Source organism: Salmo salar, chromosome 22 (assembly GCF_965601325.2).
Source record: "Salmo salar chromosome 22, fSalSal1, whole genome shotgun sequence".
In the NCBI taxonomy this organism is placed as follows: Eukaryota; Metazoa; Chordata; class Actinopteri; order Salmoniformes; family Salmonidae; genus Salmo; species Salmo salar.
The window spans coordinates 50758515-50774475 of record NC_138312.1 but is presented as its reverse complement, the minus strand read 5'-3'; the positions used below and the strand labels follow the sequence as shown (position 1 = coordinate 50774475).

Sequence of the window (15961 nt, the reverse complement as noted above, 5' to 3'; positions counted from 1 at the left end):
GCCTTACATTGCCTTTCTGCAGTTTCTTACAGCTGGGACCAGTCTGTCATGCCCCTCCCTGATGTGTTGTATTTCACCAGGTCAAAATCATCCTGCACCTCTGATATCAGAAGCACGTAGGCCAGTGCTGAGCAGTCAGCAGGTGACAGTTCTTCTCTGGACTCAAGGAACTTCTAAATGTTCTCCTGAACTGAATTGTCCTTCATCTCAGTCAAACAGAGGAAAAGGTTCATGTACTTTTCAGGTGACACATGATGTGCACCAGGATTCTTGAGGTATTTCCTAATCTCCTCAACAGTATCTCAGCTGATCTTTGTCTTTGGCAGTAGGCTTTGCAACAGTCTCTGATTGGAATCCAGTGTTATGCCAACAAGGAAGCGGAGGAATAGGTCCAGGTGTCCATTTAGACTATTAATGGCTTTATCGACCATAATCTTCAGCAACTCATGCAAGGGAAGCGCTGCAGAAGCATTCTCCAGGAAAGACTCAAGGGCCTTGATGTTGTTGCTCACATAGCAGTGAAAGACATGCAGTGCAGCAAGGAACTCCTGAATGGTCAGGTGCACAAAGCAGTACACCTTTGTATACAACCCACACTCTTCTTTCAGGAATTCTGTGCAAAACTCAGAGTATGTTGAGGCTTCACTAACATCAATCCCACAGTTTCTCAGGTATTCCTCGTCGAATATGATATTGCCCTCTTGCAGCTGTTCAAATGCTATTTGTGCCAGGTTCAAAATTAAGACTTTATTTTATGCCAAGATCTTCTGTCTATCCCTCTCATTTTGCCCCTGATACTTTTCATTTGCCAGATTTATCTGAATGACCATGAGGTGAGCGTACATCTCAGTCAGAGTTGTAAGGATCTCTCCTCTCTCATTTCTCTGTCTACGAAACACGTCCTCTAGAACCTTTGCAGTGATCCAACAGAAGACTGGTATGTGGCACATGATGTGGAGGCTCCTTGATGTCTTTACATGTGAGATGATTTAGTTGGCTAGTTTACCTTCACCGAATCTCTTCTTGAAGTATTCTTCTCTCTGCGTGTCAGTGAACCCTCGTACTTCTGAAATCCGACTGACCGAGTCGCGGGGAATCTGATTTGCTGCTGCTGGTCTGGAGGTTATCTAGAGGAGTGCATTGGGAAACAGAGTCCCCTTGATGAGGTTAGTCAGAAACTCGTCTACTGATGACATCTGTGTCATATCAAACAGTGTCTCATTGTTTTGGAAATCCAAGGGAAGTCTGCTTTCGTCCAGACCATCAAAGATTAACAGAACTTCACAATCAGTGTACTTCTTTACATCTCCTATCTCAGAAAGTTCAGGGTGAAAGCCATTTGAAAGTCCATGAAGACTGCATTGTTTTCTAATCAGATTCAGCTCTCTGAAAGGAAGCACAAAGATGAAATCTACATCCTGATTGGCTTGTCCTTCTGCCCAGTCGACGATGAACTTCTTCACTGAGACCGTTTTTCCAATTCCAGCGATGCCCTTCGTCAGCACAGTTCTTATGTGTTCCTCTTCTCCATGTGATTGTTTAAAAATTGTATTACATTAATAGGGGTGTCTGGTGATGTTTTTGTCCTGGATGTATGTTCAATCTGCCGAACCTCATGTTCTTTATTAAAACCCCTTCACACTCTCCCTGTGTGATGTAGAGCTGTGTGTAAATTCTATTAAAAGGGGAGTTTGATCTACTGCAGTGCCTTCTAACACCAATGCAAACTTCTACCTCAGACTGGCTTTGTATGTCTCGAGAATATCATTATCATCATTAAATATCAAAGTATTTCAATATATGCAATATACAATTATTTGATGGCTGCCAAATACTATATTCAAATAGTTGTAGTCACCTCCACAGTAACTATTTGTTCCCCAGGGAAAATAGTTACTTTCCACAAAGCATAGTTAAAATTATAGTTATCCCAGGTCTGCACAGCACAACATCTGATCTGAGATGTTTCACTAAAACCAGTATTTGTTCATACAGACATCAACTGTGTGAGAATGATAAAGTGTTCACCTGTTTTTGGCACAGTGATGATGATGTCTCTTACAGTAGAGTTGTAGATGAATGGGGCGATGATAGTGCTTCCATCCTGAGCTCTAATGGAGGTTGGGGTAGAAGCTACTCTATGCTCCTCAACATGCTGGTCTTCTGTTAATTGACAATCAAACAGAACAACATTGGCACAGTGATTTGAAAATTGGTGGCAAACATTCTAATTTCACGATATAATGTAGATCCAAATGTACTTGGTCAATCATTTTGATCTATAACACTTTTTCAAGGATTCTTTTTCATACAAATAAATTGGAAAAATAATACTAATTTTCAAAAAGGTGTCTTACTTTCTTGGTGTCTAATAGCATGTTGTTGTAGTAGGTTTGGTTCAGAATGTGTTCTGGATCTCTTTCCACACTGGGGGCAGCCAGGGTCTCCTGATGGACCAGGCTGGTCCCTGTAGCTGCCGATGCACTGTCTGCACACTCTGTGTCCACAGTTAAAAGAGACGGGGTCTCTCAGCCCTTGCTCACACACTGAACAGCTGGACTGATGCTTGGTCAGACCTGCCCTCCAGCTCCACTCACTGCTGAGAGAGAGAAGAGCTATTCAGTGTGTTTGTGTGTATGTACTTGTTTTCCTACATTATCAGGACCTCATTGTCCTAACATTTCACCCTAATGTCCTGAAAAGGTAGGAAAACAAGTCAGGACATTTTTCAGGTCCTGAATTTGTTCAAATGCTATTTTAAGCTTTAGGGTTAATTTTAGGGTTTTGGGATTAAGGTTAGGGTTAGGGTTAGATTTAGGGTTAGGTTTAAGGTTAGGGAAAATAGGATTTTTAATGGTCAAGCATTTGTACAGTCCAAAAACTTCTGAAATTTCACAAAAACATAGCTTTGTGCGTGAGTGTCATGTGTCTGTCACATGTCGTTGTGGCTTTATTGAGGGTTGTTGACGCAACATAAAAGACTGAAACAAAAAAAAACATGAAGAATGACCAATTAAGAAAGCTTGTGCCATCCCTCTGCTGTGGCGAAACTGCCTGCTGAGCCAGCACGAGTGTTTAGCAATCAATACCATTAACAGGAAGTCATTGTTTATTTTCATGACAGGTGTCCACACACAGGGTGTTGTATTGTCAGGAGGTAGAATAAACGTGTGTATAAGCCCATGTATCCCCCTCTTCTTCAATACCCATAGAGGACAAAAACCCACCTGTGTTCCATTACAGCGGATCAGCACATGCACTTGGATCCTTCATCACGGTAGACCTTCAATATTATTTTCAACAATGTCTGTCACATCGCCTCTTCGGTTGGGTGGGAAGTCCTACAGAGTTTCCTGAGTCACAGAACAACCTGAACCAACTCATGCTCCTGGTCACCCAGGAGGTCTATAAGGGAGTGTGTCATGCTGACAAGCTGAAACATACACGTTAGCATGGCCACCAGACGAGAACTAAACTCTGTAAAACTGAGACTCATAACCAATTTATTTCTCTCTAGCTGCTCCTATTATTACTTCAGAACTAAAGGGCACAATTTTGCTGTTTTCAGAACTCACTTTGTATTTACAGAGTAAGTCCATAGCAGCAACGTTTCGGTCCGGAGCAGTGAGATCTTTATTTTATTATTTCTTACACACAGTGGGACAAACACAGGTGTCCCACTCTAAATAAAAATAGTTTTGTTGCACTGCCCTTTGCTTTTGTTCTATCAATTTGGTGAATAAATATGTTGGTTTTCTCTAAAGGGCAGCACTTATACACTCATTAGTGCTGTGCACATCCCAGGCTGACTATATTTCAGATGCCTGCCAGATCTCACAATGCCACCACTGTTTTCATAATAGTCACGTTCCAGGCAAAATACATTTCAAGCGTTACATTACATTAACCAATGGTTGTGTGCCACGTCCTTGACTATGTATTTGGGCATCAGATTGCTATATCATAAGATGTGGTTAGCTGATATGTTAAATACCAATCCATGCGTTGTGAGATCTGGCAGCTAGGCGTCCGCAATGCAGTCGGCCTGGACCACGGCCACTATCTTAAACTGCATACTCTAGGTATGTGTTATCTACGGATATCTTACATAACATGGGCACGTGATAAAAGAACACTTCGACTGGCCTGGCCTAAAGAGAGGTATGTGCACAGTCTACCCACATGCTATTAACGTCATGTTGACAATTGGTATACAGCCATACCAATGTTTCTAGTTTTGTCAAGTAGGCAGCTTGAAAGCCTGAGACCCACACTGAAAACAAGTGTTGTATAAAAAAAAGCTTTCATGTGTTATTCTCTATTTGATTTGTCCTTTATTAACTGTACAATTGTTTACTCTAAAAATAAATACATGTTTTCTGATCAGTCACATAGCGCAAACACCAATCTGTCTGGATACGTTCAGGTTTATATGTCTCTTCCTGATAAATAACTTGGTTACTGTAAAACCTCTGTCAATCATTAGCCACAGTGGTGAGTTGTCATGTCCTGACCATGGTAAGCTGTTATTTTCAATGGTAGAGTGGTCAGGGCGTGACAGGGGGTGTTTTTCTATGTTTTATATTTCTATGTTTAGGTTCTAGTTCTCTATTTCTATGTTTTTTGGGGGGGATGATCTCCAATTAGAGGCAGCTGGTCCTCGTTGTCTCTAATTGGAGATCATACTTGATAAGAGAATTATATAATAAAGGTAAATGAATAAAGAATCCATTATTAATTAGTAGTTATGTAGCATGGGTAATGAATAATTAAGTTACTGAACGTTAGTCCCATAAGGTCTAGTAGAGACCCGGAAGGGAGAGAAATGTGTGTGTGTGTGCACCATGGTGCTTGCCTACGGAGCTGTGAGGGGAACGGCACCTCCGTACCTTCAGGCTCTGATCAGGCCCTACACCCAAACAAGGGCACTGCGTTCATCCACCTCTGGCCTGCTGGCCCCCCTACCTCTGCGGAAGCACAGTTCCCGCTCAGCCCAGTCAAAACTGTTCGCTGCTCTGGCACCCCAATGGTGGAACAAGCTCCCTCACGACGCCAGGACAGCGGAGTCAATCACCGCCTTCCGTAGACACCTGAAACCCCACCTCTTTAACGGATACCTGGGATAGGATATAGTAATCCTTCTAACCCCCCCCCCCCCAAAAAAGATATAGATGTACTATTGTAAAGTGGTTGTTCCACTGGATATCATAAGGTGAATGCACCAATTTGTAAGTCGCTCTGGATAAGAGCGTCTGCTAAATGACGTAAATGTAAATGTAAATGATTAGTGGGCCTAAGGGAATTGTAGACGTGTGTGTGTGAAGAGACCGGGAGTAGCCTTCAAGGTTCCCCTAATCTCAGGGGAAAGGAACAGGCAGCGCTGGATAGTGATTAACAGTGGTGGGAAGTCCGGGGAGGGATACTATTCACCTACTGTTTGTGTGTATGTATGTGCGTAGGTTATCTACTGTTTGTGTGGAGGTGTGTGCGTAAGTGGAGAGGATAAAATTAACTTCTTTGTTAATGTTGGACAGAACGTTCTCTGAATAAACCGTACGAACCTTTTGCAGAAAGCTGAGTCCTTGCCTAATTATTCTTTACCCAGTGTCTTTCAAACCTTGGGAATTGGTCAAGGCTTATTGATTGTTAATTATTATCATGGGGATAAAATAATTCCCATAACAATACTTAAGTAGGGTTTTTTTCCACCTGGGTTTGTGGGATCTTGTTTTTGCATAGCTTAGTAGCCTGCAGAACGTGACATTTGTTTTTATGTTGTTTGTTTGTTTTGTATAGTGTTCTGAGTTAAAAATAAAGTATTTATCATGAGCACTCGACACGCTGCACCTTGATCTACTCCTTTTGACGAGCGTCACAGAAGATCCCTCCACCAAAAGACCAAGCAGCGTGAACAGGAATGGACCTGGGAAGAAATTCTGGACGGCAAGGGATCCTGGACGTGGGAGGAGATCAAAGCTGGATGGGATTGCCTCCCATGGGAACAGGTGGAGGCAGCGAGAGCAGAGTGTCGACGAGAAGAGGAACTAGCCCAACAACAAGGCAAGCACGAGGCAGCCCCCCCCATTTTGGCACATGGGGAGATTGGCAGAGTCAGGGTGGAGACCTGAGCCAACTCCCTGTGCTTACCGTGGGGGGCGAGTGATCGAGCAAGCACCATGTTACGCGGGGATGCACACTGTGTCACTAGTGCGCAGCTACAGCCTGGTGCGCTCGGTGCAAGCTTCCCACAGTTGCCGTGCCAGAGTTGGCATTCAGCCAGGAAGGATTGTGCCTGCTCAGTGTTCCTGGTCTCCAGTGCGTCTCTTCGGGCCAGGTTATCCTGCACCAGCTCTACGCACGGTACCCCCAGTTCGCCAGCACAAACCTGTGCGACCTGTTACAACGCCCCGCGCTTGCCGGGCTACGGGGGGTATCCAGCCAGGACGGGTTGTGCCAGTCATAAGCTCCAGACCTCCAGTGCGCCTCCACGGCCCAGTATATCCTGCGCCAGTTCTACGCACTGTGTCGCCAGTGCACCTGCACAGCCCAGTCCGTCCTGTGCGAGCGACCCGCCCTTGCCGGACTAAAATAAGTATCCAGCCAGGACGGGTTGTGCCAGTCATAAGCTCCAGACCTCCAGTGCGCTTCCAAGGCCCAGTATACCCTGTGCCTGCTCTGCGCACCCGGCCTCCAGCGACGTTCCCTAGTCCAGAACTCTCAACGACATTCCCCAGTCCGGAGTCTCCAGCAACGTTCCCTAGTCCGGTGAGACTTATTCCGGCTCCACGTACGAAGCCTCCAGTGATGATCCATGGCCCGGAGCCTGTAGGGATGATCCATTGTCCGGAGCCTGTAGAGATGATCCATAGCACGAAGCCTCCAGTGATAATCCATGGCCCGGAGCCTCCAGTGATGATCCATGGCACAAAGCCTCCAGTGGTGATCCATGGCGCGGAGCCTGCAGTGATGATCCATGGCATGGAGCCTGTAGCGACGGTCCCCAGTCCGGAACCTCCTGAGACAGCCTGCAGCCCGGAACCTCCTGAGATGGCCTGCAGCCCGGAACCTCCTGAGACAGCCTGTAGCCCGGAACCTCCGGCGATGATCCATGGTCCGGTGGCACAGAAGCAGAGGGATCAGCGGGCGGAGCGGGGATTACTCCCCGAACCAGAGCCGCCTCCTCTACTGGAGGATTTCGCTGGATGATAAGGTTCTGGGTACTGCATCAGAGCCGCCGTTGACACTTGTTACCCTCCGTACCCTCCCTTTTGTTTTTCAGTGGCATTCGGAGTCTGCACCTTTGGGGGGGGGGGTACTGTCACGTCTTGACCATGGTAAGCTGTTATTTTCTATGGTAGAGTGGTCAGGGCGTGACAGGGGGTGTTTTTCTATGTTTTGTATTTCTATGTTTAGGTTCTAGTTTTCTATTTCTACGTTGTTGTTTTTTGGGATCATCTCAATTAGAAGCAGCTGGTCTTCGTCTCTAATTGGAGATCATACTTAAGTATGGGTTTTTTCCACCTGAGTTTGTGGGATCTTGTTTTTGCATAGCTTAGTAGCCTGCAGAATGTGACATTCGTTTTTCCGCTGTTTGTTTTGTATAGTGTTCGGAGTTAAAATAAAGTATTTATCATGAGCACTCGACACGCTGCACCTTGGTCTACTCCTTTTGACCAGCGTCACATGAGTAGCCAAATGCATCACAGAAAACAGTTTAACAATTAATACGCCATGACGTCTGGAGCACTAACTAATACTTTACATCCGAGTAGAGGTATTACTATATCATGTGGACAACAATGAAATGCATTACTGGAACCAATAAGTAATCCCCAAAGCACATTCCAGTCCAACCCGCCACAACAGTATGTGCCCACAACTTCGTTGCCTAGGTCATAGTGAATCCTTTAATATAAAACCAAACATTTTCCCTTTTAAGAAAACAATAACTAACCAACTGTACATGTATAGTGATATCATCTGGTCTGTTCTGCTTACCCTCTGTTCGTTTGATGGTTATGATGTGCGATTTTCTTCCTGCTTATTACACCCAAGACCACCCGAGTCTGACTGCATCGGTTTCAGTTATTGTCAGGTTGATAATGACTGTGCTTATCAACATACCGTCCTTACAAGCGCCGATCAGCATTTATTCTCGCTCTCTCTATTGCCAAAGCAAGTGAAATAGAGAAGGCCGGGCAAAGTTGAATTAAACAAACAGTCGGTTAAATTCATGGTTAATGCAGCATTTTCAGATATATTAAAAGGGATTAATAGACGAAACAACGTCATTGAACCAATTCACTGTCCAGAGATCAGGGCATTCATCAGCAAAGACTGATAGTATTTTGGACAACCAAATTGAAGTCAAAATGATTGATGAAATCGAAGTGTGTCAGCTGTATGGTGATTTGCGATTCATAATTTACATACTACCAGTAGTCTAGGCCAACCGATAACACCAAGATGGAATGCATTTGAAGTGATGGTGCGCCGCCAAGAACAGCTAGCATGTCCTGCAAAGTACATCGCCAGTGGCACGCGCACACTAATTTGTGCAGATCTGCAGCTCCACATGATCGACTGTCTCCAAGGTGGGGGCTTCTCGTGGCAGCCAGACGAGACAATCGAAGGAAGATGCGATGAGCAAAGTTACTGGGCTCAAATTTAGTCGAGCTTGCTCTATATAGATTGATGCTTCTAATTGTGCATGTTAAAAACTACATTTTTTATTTTGATGATGATAGGCTATACTCTATGGCTGGATGTATGTCTTTTTTCCAATTCTACATTAACTTGCCAGACCTAACTTGATTGACCCTCTTTCTACAAGGCCTAGTCTGAGAGGCCTAGTCATATTTGTAGGCTATCAAGATGCATTCAGGTAATGAACTCATTATATATCAACATTTTAATTTAATTACAATTATTTATTGTCAATCATTCTTGAAATATATCTATTTTTAAATAGTCTTCTCCATTACCCTATACATCACATTAAGTTACGAGATTGGATTGCACTTTTTCCAGTGTTACATTCATCTGACCTAATTCGAATGATTTCCCTTTATTAGCAATGGCATATTTTTCCTAGAAAGGGTAGTCTATGATAGGCCTTTATATTTGTATTGTGTTAATTTGTTAAAGCCTTGTCAGGCTAAACAATTAAGTAGATTAATGAACTGATAATACATTCATAGATTCTTTTTTTTCAATAATTGTTTAATATGATAGGATGTATAATAGAATGCAATATTCTATGCGAATAATGTTTATTAATGTTAATTTGTGTATTAATAATAATCTGATAATCAGGTTGAAATGTAATATTTCTCCTATTTTTCATGTCCATATAGCCTGGACATGTGTTACCCGATTATCAAAAGCATTCTGGTATATGGACCCCTATCTAGAGAAGTTCAAAGAGAGAGGCTTAGCCATACCAGACAGATTCCTGCAATTACCACAAGGCCTTGAATCCTACAACAGATACCAGGAAATACGACACAAGGCACCAAAACTAAGTAAAGGTCAGCTTCGGGATCATTGCAGTCAGCTCTCTATCTCAATATCCCAGCCCAGGGCACACCGGAATCACTACACAGGTATTTTAAAGAATGTATTGTGTCATTTTTCAATTATCAATTAAGTTTGTGGCACACACACTACTGTCAAACATACTGTATCTGATATTGTAAAATGTCACCATTTATTCAGGAAATGTAAAATGTTTATTTTCAAACGTAAGTGTAAGCTTTATGTTTTAAACCTCTCAACTAAAGTGGCCTGTATTCCTTGTTCGCATTAGATCTCAGAGAAGATGTGGTGCGTCTAACAGAGTCCATAGCAGCTGATGCATCCCACTTGGAGAAGGTGAATCAAGCAATGACCAGACGTCACCAGCAGCCCACACCCTACGGACACCAAAGTCTGATGTTTTATGCTACAATGTGAGAGCATCATGCGGACCGGTCAGACCCCAGTACAGCACTCTATTTCAAGCTTTGGAGAAAGTGCCCCAATACCTCCCCCTCTTTCTACTGGACTTTGCTCCTGAAGATAGATTCCAGAGAAGGAAATGGATTGACAACTTGAAACTTCCATTGACTTTCACTTTGTATAAGTATGCCTGTGGTAACTACCTAGGCACTCTGACATTCATATGGAATGTATCCTCACATAGCAATGGTGTTCATGAGACCAAGCTTCTGTCATCTCCACACTGAGAAAGGAAATACCAACATACCACACTAGAGCAATACAACAAGCATTCCTGTACAAATACACACATGCTGCCAAAGTGAACAGCTACTTCCTGAGAGAAATGTATCGGTTTCTGACAGATGAAAATAGTTCAGCAAACGATGATGAACAGGGCCTACTTGATGAGAGAGTATCCCTGTTCCTCCTTGATGGTGATGACCCAGACCTGATCATGGATTTAAGGAAGCTGAATGGCAAACCACAATCCTCAATCCTCATTCCAGCCCCTTTGGGATTAAGTACAGAAGTATTTTAACGAATTCACAGCTCAGGTCAACGATCACAGACATGGGGAGGAGTACCTTTTTTGCTATATCAGTTGCGGATTTGCTTGACGCAGTGGAAAAGCGGCTTCCACAAGAAACTAAAATCCCATCAATACAGTGGATAAGACTGCAGTTTACACCCAAGAATCCATGGTCCATGTCTGCTCTCCAGTACACAGGAAGATTTGACCTCAAGTTCATGGTCCAGTCTAGGGTGATAAGAAAGGGACATCATCAAGACTCAAAGTTTGTTGCAGTACAGTGGAACTACATTTAACAGTTTGCCTGCATGTGGCAGAAGGACTGTGAAATGTTATGTGTGGATGATAAGGCAATCATTCCTGTTGGAGAACCTGGCCAGCCTATTGGAACCTGTAACAGAGGCAGACATCCAAGCATTGCTCCTGTGAGTGGGCCAGTTCTAGCAGCTGCCGACCATGGTTACCACATCAGTAGACTTGTACCATCTATCATGTTGATCCCAGCATCTCCATCTAATTCATTCTATGATGGGAACGTTCATGTCACTGTCAAGGACAAGGTTTTCCAGCCATCCAGCCCCCTTCGACACACAGTTGAAAATCTCAGCATCCTCAGGGGAGAGAAGATGATGTGTCTCTCAACAAGTCAATCTTGATCATTCAATCTGATGGTGGGCCAGAACAACTTATGCCTCTGTTCAAGCATTCCACACACTCCTGTTTGTTCAACTGGATCTTGACATGCTTATCGCTTGTAGAACAGCACCAGGTGAAAGCTGGGCCAACTCTGCCAAGAGAGTTAATTCCCTTCTAAACTTGGGGTTTCAGGGAACAGCCCTGGCTAGTTAGAAGATGGAAGAATCAAATGAGAAGCGTGTGAACATTCTTTTTTTTTTTACATTTTAGTCATTTAGCAGACGCTCTTATCCAGAGCGACTTACAGTAGTGAAGGCATACATTTCATACTTTTTTTTCCCGTACTGGTCCCCCGTGGGAATCAAACCCACAACCCTGGTGTTGCAAACACCATGCTCTACCAACTGAGCCACACAGGAAATGTAGAACAATGACAGGCCTACGTGAAACAGCCACCAAACAACCAGACCTGAAAGAGGCTTTTGAAAAGAGTATGCATTCTGTTGCAGCTCTTGTGATTGGCCGGTTTGAGCACCTGGAAAGGAACACACGTAGGAGTACATCAGCCCACAACACAGGAAGAAATTGCCAATATTTCACAACAATTCAACATCATTGATAAAAAAGCTGACATGATGCATGACCTCAGCAGAAAAGGAACAGTACAAGCAATTCCAGGACAGACATTTCAAGATGTCACAATACATGGTACAGATCAATAAATGCGAGGGAGAAGATCCATGCTGGTACTGCTTAACAAATCCTTCACGCTTGCCAGAAGAACAATTTAAGAAATTAAGGTTTGTGCCTGATCAAACATTGACAGCAGACAGACGTGAGTACCAGACATTTGATGATCTGTACAGCTTGGACACCACTGACAAGGATAGGCCTTCTCTGACGAGAAATATAGAACATGTAAAAAGGAGTGCTGCCATGATCAGTGCAAAGGTGAAAACTACCATCAACTGTGTTGAATGTGAGAAACCAAGTTGCTTGTATGCCAAAAGCAAGCTGTTTAAAGAAGAACAGAAAGCAGTCCCAACGCATATGGGATGAGATCATTTTTACATGTGGTTCAGAGATTTTCCAGGAAGACTATCCATATGACGTGCAGATAGTTGCTTTCAAGGGGCTAACCTGTGGAACGCAAGTGGAGATGCAGAATTAGTCAGCAATCACAGTGTCATTCCCAGATGTGTGTGTTCATTGTGGATGTCCAGATGTTCTTGAGGGGGAAGAGGTGGTGAGGCTCAAACAACAATTGCAACATGTCAGGCCAATGTGCTCAATGTGTAATGTGGTGGTTCATTTCTGCATTACCAGATGAGGAGAGTTACAAACTTCACACACCAGTCAGAGTTATACTTAAACGACATCTTTAATAATAAGAGCTTTGCAATAGCACTGACTTTCAATGATGCACCATTTCTAATGAACCATTGAAAGTGACAACACAAAAGTACAAAGATCTTTTATAGCCAAGATACACCCCTCTCAACCTACATGATGAACCACAGATTTAGGAACAGTTCACAAAGAAATACTTTTACTTGAGAGAGGAGTATCCCATAGCCAGATAGCATTCGCTATAAATTATCGTTCAGTTTGGTCCCTAAGATGAGGTTCTAATCCCGTTCCTGGTACTTCATAGCACAAAAACCCCATCTCATCCAATGGCATAAATCAATTGTCAACTCTAGATACTCCCATCTCAAGTAAACCCCCTCTTGACCCCACTCCTGGACAAGCTCACTGAGGGGAGTGAGTCTCTAGGTCATACACTATCCCAGGATAAGTGCAACATCAGAGAGGACATACAATGGTTCCAGACACTACCATACACCTCCCCCCGATGCCAAAGGAGGGAGTGACTTGTGCACAGACATTGTGGAGAAAAGTAATTGGTTCCCCATTAATCACGCCATCCCTTCACATGGTTTAACAGATACATTCAAATATGAAGACAACGTTCCATCCTGTCCTCTTCCCTTTCTGATATTCTGCATAGCACCATGGATATGTGAAAGACAAGCCTGACCTCTCCCCTCTCCGGGCCCCAAGTGACTGAGCCCCAGCTGAAGGAAGAAATGCAACTGCCAAAACTAGAGTCTATTAGAAATACATTCTAATAGACACGTATATCACAAACATACTTTGCAATACAAGCATTATAACATAATCTTGCAATTTTCCACGACAGTAAGCAAAAAGAAAACACCCTAGAGACCAGAATAAACAACAAATAAAGGACAAAACAGACTGTGCTATTGAACAGTAAAAAGCAGCAGGTGATTGTGCTATTGCCTCTGACCACAGAACATCGGCCGTCATTCTACATGTTGAATCGCCATTGTTTATTGACACCCAGTAGCTGCTCTGCTGCACACGGGCCAAATTTAGTTATGGTGTTCTTGACTTTTATCTGATCTTTTTTTTTTAAACCAGGAATAAAGAAACTGTCCGAAGTTATACTTCCCATTGTGTTTCATTCCTCATGGTTATAACAACATTGTAACATCTGTTTCTTCTTAAGAAAAATTGTTACGTTTTCGCCTGGAATAATGTCACTCTTGAAGCTCACATTAGACCTAGAGCGTGCACAAGCGCCTAGGACAATGTGGTAAAGTACTGTTATTGTGACGGTTGTCGTAAGGATTGGACCAAGGTGCAGCGGGAACGAGTATACTCATCTTCTGTATTTATTGAAAAGAAAAAAAAAAAAAAAGAAAGACGTATACAAAACAACGAACGACACTAAACAGTCCTGTCAGGTGCACAGACACAAAACAAGAGACAACTACCCACAAATCCCATTACAAAAACACCCCTATATATAGGACCTTCAATCAGAGGCAACGAGGAACAGCTGCCTCCAATTGAAGGTCAATCCAATAAACTAAACATAGACTAGACTGAACATAGAAATTTACTAACATAGACAAAAAACCCCGGAACACATAAAACAAACACCCTCTCTTACATAAGCACATAGCCCAACAAACCACGAAACACTCTAAACAAACACCCCCTGCCACGTCCTGACCAAACTACAATAACAAATAACCCCTTTACTGGTCAGGACGTGACAGTACCCCCCCCAAAGGTGCATACCCCGGATGCACCTAAAACAACAAAACAAAACCTAATCCAATAACTAAACAAACAAAAAATAATCCCCAACTAAAGGGAGGGAAGGGAGGGTGGCCACCGTCACCGACGGTTCTTGTGCTACACCCCCCCCCCCCCCCTCCCCACCTACTATGGAGGTGGATCAGGCTCCGGCCTTACACCCCAACCTAACCTGTCCACCCCGGCTAAATACTTATTAAATATTACCCCTCCCGAAGTCTCTGGGCTATGGCGCATCGCTGAAGACCTCCTGCCTCCTGAGGGCTGATGTGCGTCACTGGAGACCTCGGGCTGATGCGCGTCGCTGGAGACCTCGGGCTGAAGGGCGACTCTGGGAGCGCCGATTCCGGACTGTAGGGCGACTCTGGGAGCGCCGATTCCGGACTGTAGGGCGACTCTGGGAGCGCCGATTCCGGACTGTAGGGCCGTCTCTCTCGGCCCCGGACTGTGGGCCGTCTCTCTACGGGGCACTGTCACCGGACACTCTGGACGGGGCACTGTCGCCGGACACTCTGGACGAGGCACTGTCGCCGGAAGCTCTGGACGGGGACTGCACACTGAAAGCCTGATGCGTGGGGCTGGCTTAGGAAGCGCCAGACTAGGGACACGCACCACAGGGCTAGTGTAAGGAGCAGGAGCAGGACGAGCTGGACTGGGCTGACGCACTGGAGGCCTGGTGCGTGGTGCTGGCTTTAGAGGCGCCAGACTAGAGACACGCACCTCAGGGCTAGTACGAGGAGCAGGAACTGGATACTTCGGGCCATGGGTAAGCACTGGAGGTCTGGAGCGCACCTCCTGCACAACCCGTCCTGGCTGGATGGTAACAGTAGCCCTGCACGAGCGGAGTGCTGGCACAGGGCGAACTGGGCTGTGCAGAGGCCTGATGGTTGCCGTGCGTAGAGCAGGCGTAGGGTAGCCTGGGCCTAGGAGGCGCACAGGTGGCCAGATGTGCTGCGCTGGATGCCCACTCTAGCACGGCACTTGCGAGGGGCTGGGATCACTCGCACCGGACTGTGCGTGCGCATGGGCGAGATCGTGCGCACTTCCGCATACACCGGTGCTCTCGTCTCCACACACTCCCCATAATAAGCACGGGGAGTTGGCTTAGGTCTACTGCCTGCCCTAGCCAATCTCCCCGTGTGCCCCCCCAAAAACATTATTGGGGGTGCCTCTCGTACTTGCCCATTGGCGCGTATAATGCCTCATAATGACACCGCTCTGCCTTGGCTGCCTCCAGCTCCTCCTTAGGGCGTTTGTACTCCCCAGCCTGGTGCCATGGTCCTGCCCCATCCAGGATCTCCTCCCATGTCCATGATTCCACATAGTCCACATAGTTCCTCTGCTGCTCCTTCCTCCGCTGCTTGGTCCGTTTGTGGTTGGTAGTTCTGTCACGGGCGTCATAGGGATTGGACCAAGGTGCAGCGGGAACGTGTATACTCATCTTCTTTATTTATTGAAAAGAAGGAAAAAAACTAAAGAAACACGTATACAAAACAACGAACACCACTAAACAGTCCTGTCAGGTGCACAGACACAAAACAGGAGACAACTACCCACAAATCCCATTACAAAAACACCCCTATACATAGGACCTTCAATCAGAGGCAACGAGGAACAGCTGCCTCCAATTGAAGGTCAATCCAATAAACTAAACATAGACTAGACTGAACATAGAAATACACT

General features: G+C 44.8%; 1 pseudogene; it reads right to left on the bottom strand.

The window, feature by feature from the left end:
* Window positions 1–302: 302 nt before the first annotated feature.
* LOC145862631 (protein NLRC3-like) lies at window positions 303–3238 on the bottom strand (annotated as a pseudogene).
* Between the last annotated feature and the right edge of the window lie 12723 nt (window positions 3239–15961).